Genomic DNA, 4,519 nt, shown 5'->3' on the forward strand with positions numbered 1-4,519 from the left:
GCCCCCCTCTTTGCTTCTCCTCGCAGCGGAGTGGCACTCAGGCAGATTCAGGTGCTGCAGTGGGGTCTTGTCCCAGGCAGGCAGAGAGAGCGAGCAGAGACCCCCAGAGAGCAGATCCTACTCTCTTTTTTATGGATCAGAGACCATTGTTCCAGAAAGCACCACGGTCTGAATTAGCCAATCACCATTGGCCAGGTACATATTCTGTTAGAGGCAGTTTTTAACCTATTGTCTATTTCTCTGCCACTTATTATGACCCTTGTGCTGCTTCTTTGCTCTGCACTTATCTGGTAGGGCAAGAGGCCTGCTCATTCTGTCCTTGAGTGAATCAGTGAAAAGGCATCACTCCTGTCTTGCTGACTTGAAAGGCATTTGTTGTTTAGTCTTCTATAGAGGGGAAAAAGAGGGACTGTTCCCCACACCAGGTCTACCTCTTTTCTGAACACTTCCAAGGACAGTGCCTCCACCACCTCCCTGGGCAACCTGTTCCAATGCCTTACAACTCTTTCTGTGAATAAATCTTTTCTAATATCCAGCCTGAACCTCTCCTGGTGCAGCTTGACCCCATTTCTTCATATCCTATCTCTAGTCACTAGGGAGAAGACGCAAACACCCACCTCACTACAACCTCCTTTCAGGTAGTTGTCACCCCTCAGCCTCCTCTTCTCCAGGCTGAAGACCCCCAGCTCCTTCAGCCTCTCCTCAGAAGACCTGTCCTCCAGACCTCTAATCAGCCTAGTTGCCTGTCACCGTTTGACTCAGGTCCAACAACAATGTTCTCGATCCCCTCCCCCTCCAACCCAGGTAGGGAAGGAGAGAGAGAAAAAGAGAGAGACTTGGCTGGATTGAAAACTAAACTACACAGCTTTAATTAAAACACTAATGAATGATACAAGAAAATATATACAATTATATACAGATATATTCAGGTATGGACAAAAGCCTCTCGCCTCCCCCCACCCCAGCAACTCCCACAGCACTTCCCTGAACTGGGAAGAGTCCCGAGGAATCCCGGAGCTGCTGCTGGAGAAAGCAGAGAGTTATGGGGGTCAGGAGAGCTCGAGCCTAAGGGTCGACGGTGATGGATGAACAGAGTCCTCCCTGGACGCCGGCCATGGACGGAAGAGAAGGGAAGAAGAAGAAGGAAGGAAGTTGTCTTCTGTGATCTCTGACCTTCTTCTGAGCTTACGTAGATATATGGAATGGAATATCTTTGGCCAATTTTGCTGTCTGTCTAACTCAGCCTCCTACGGGGGGGTCACAGATCTCCCCATAGTGTCTGAGCCCCAGAGTGCAGGTGCGGCCTTGAAGCCTCAGTAGTTAGAAAAACATTCCACTGTCTTATCAGCCCAGCAGAACACACTGTTGCTAGTTACAAGAAAGCTTACTGAAGGAAAAAAAAATCAGTAAAAAGAAAAATTGGCTTCATCCTGGCTCAAACCAGGACATTGCCTTTCTCTGCACGCTCCCCAGCACCTCAGTGACCTTTTTATACTGCAGTGCCCAAAACTGCACACAGTACTCAAGGTGCAGCCTCACCAAGGCTGAGTATAGGGGCAGGATCACGTTCCTGGTTCTGCTTGACACACTATTTCTGATGCAGGCCAGGATGGTGTTGGCCTTCTTGGCCACCTGGGCACACTGCTGGCTCATGTTCAGCTGGCTGTCAATCAACACCTCCAGGTCCCTCTCTTCTGGGCAGCTCTCCAGCCACTCCTCCCCACACCTCTAGTGCATCTGGGGGTTGTTGTGGCCCAACTACAGGACCCATTTGGTCCTTATTGAAACTCATACCAATTGGCCTTGGCCCATTGATCAAGCCTGTCCAGATCCCTCTGCAGAGCCTCCCTACCCTCAAGCAGATCAACACTACCAACCAACTTAGTGTCATCTGCAAACTTACTGAGCGTGCATTTTTATTCCCTCATCCAAATCATCAATGAAGATGTTGAACAGGAGCAGCCCCAGCACTGCACACATGCCTCACTTAGACATTATTATTGGAACTGTGACTAGAATGATGTCTCTGACTTTCTTCCAGGATAGACACTCCGGGAATGCAATTCAGCAATTCTGAACACCATGATTTGAATAAAGCTATCAATGTTTCTTCTGAAGAGTTTGGAATACAAGTAGATTTCTATTGTCACTATAAATGCAAGCACATGTCTCTTGGGCATCAAATAAAATACATTTCGGTGTTCCTGTCTGCTTGAATGAGATGTTAAAAGAACCATATTCTGAATTCCTGACATTTCATAAAAATATGAACTAATAATGCAATGACACGGTTCTACCATCTCATCCCGTTGCTGATCTCAGGCACTGCCTTGCAACTCACTGATGGGCTGAAGCAGCAGGACACTGGGACCAACCCCAAAGCTGTGCAATAGGTTCTGCCACCCCAATGAGAACAAAAGTATCTAATACCAGAGGCTTGGAAAAACCTGAAAATCCCAAACCATAATCATGTTCCCTGCAACCTGGCACTGGTACTGGGCTGTCTAACTCACTTGTCAAAGGCCTTGCTAAAGTCAAGGTAGACAACATCCACAGCCCTTCTCTCATCCAATAAGCATGTCACCCTGTCATAGAAGGAGAGCAGGTTAGTCAAACAGGACCTGCCCTTCATGAACCCATGCTGGCTAGGCCTGATCACCTGGTAGTTCTGCATGCACCACATAATGGTACTCAGGATGATCTGCTCCATCAGCTTCCCTGGTGCTGAAGTCAGGCTAACAGGCATGTAGTTTCCATCCCATCTTGGATATGGGGGCAACATTGGATGATTTCCAGTCTGCTGGTACCTCTCCAGTCAGCCAGGACTGCTGATAAATTATGGAAAGTGGCTTGGTGAGCACCCCTGCCAGCTCTTTCAGCACTCTTGGGTGCATCCCATCCGGCCCCATAGATCTGTGCACATCTATGTGGTGCAGCAGGTCACTGACCATCTTCTCCTGCATTGTGGGGGAATTCCTCTGCTCCTGGCCCCTGTCGCCTAGCCTAGGGAGTTGGATTCCCTCAACATAATTGGTCCTGCTTCTAAACACTGAGGCAAAAAAGTCATTTAGCACCTCAGCCTTTTCCTAATCGTTCATCACTATTTTTCCTCCTGCCTCTAATAGGGGATAGAGGGCCTCCCTGGTCTTTCTTTTGCTGTTAATATATTTATAGAAGCTTTTCTTTTTGTCCTTTACCATGGAGGCCAGATTAATTTCTAGATGGGCTTTGGACCTTCTAATTCCCTCCCTGCACAGCCTCACAGCATTTTTGTAGTCATCATGAGTGGCCTGCCTCTTCCTCTAAAGGCCATAGATTCTCTTTTTCTCCCTGAGTGTCAGCCAAAGCTTCCTGTTCAGCCAGGCTGGTCTTCTATGCCACCTGCTCGCCTTAGAGCACGTGGGGATGGCCTGCTCCTGCGCTTTCAAGACTTCCTCCTTGAAGAGTGTCCAGCCTTCCTGGACTCCTCTACCCTTCAGAACAGATTTCCAAGGGATTCTGGCAATCAGGGTGTTGAACAAGGTAAAGTTTGCCCTTCGAAAGTCTTGGGTGGAAGTTTTGCTGCCCCCCCCTTCCTGGCATTTCTAAGAATAGAGAACTCTAACAACTTATGGTCGCTGTCCCCTAGATGGCCTCCAACTGTCACATCTCCTACTAGCCCTTCCCTGTTCACAAAGAGCAGGTCTAGCAGGGCACCTTGCCTGGTTGGTTCACTCACCAATTGTGTCAGGAAGTTATCTTGAACACATTCCAGGAGCCTCCAGGACTGTTCCCTCTCTTCTGTGTTGTAGTTCCAGCAGATATCAGGAAAGTTGAAGTCCCCCACAAGAACAAGGGCAAATGACCATGAGATTTCACCCAGGTATTTATAGAACAGCTCATCTACCCCACTACCCTGGTTGGGAGGTCTATAGCAGACTCCCATAGCAATATCAGCTTTGTTGGCCTTGCCCCTAATCTTGATCCAAATGCACTCTACCTTGTCATCATCATAGTCTAGTTCTAGATAATCATAACAATTCCTAATATACAGGGACACCGCCCCTTTCTTGTCTGTCTCTCCTGACGAGCTGGTAGACATCAACAGTAACACTCCAGTCATGTGAGGTATCCCACCATGATTTTGTGTTACCCACTATGTCATAGTTTTCCTGTTGCATCATGGCTTCCAGCTCCCCTTGTTTGTTGCCCATACTTCATGCATTGGTATAGATGCACTTCAGAAGGGTTAATGATCTTGAAAACTTTTTGTGGGCACAGGCCCTAATTCCTGCCTGACCCTCCTCAGGTTTTTCCATGGCTTCTAAACCATCAATAACTTTTGTCTTTTTGCTTTCCTTATGCCTCTATCCCATATCTCAACTAAGGTGGCAGAGCAAGAGTCTTCTCTAGTACACTATCCTACAAACCTCAACATGCATCCCCTAGACTTATTTACAGCAGGCTCAGTTTTATCCCCTTCAAATCCAACTTAAAGTTCTGTCAATGAGCCCCACTAACTCCTGCCCCAGGATCCTTT

Source organism: Chaetura pelagica, unplaced genomic scaffold, assembly GCF_000747805.2.
Source record: "Chaetura pelagica isolate M959 unplaced genomic scaffold, ChaPel_1.0 scaffold694, whole genome shotgun sequence".
Lineage (NCBI taxonomy): Eukaryota > Metazoa > Chordata > Aves > Apodiformes > Apodidae > Chaetura > Chaetura pelagica.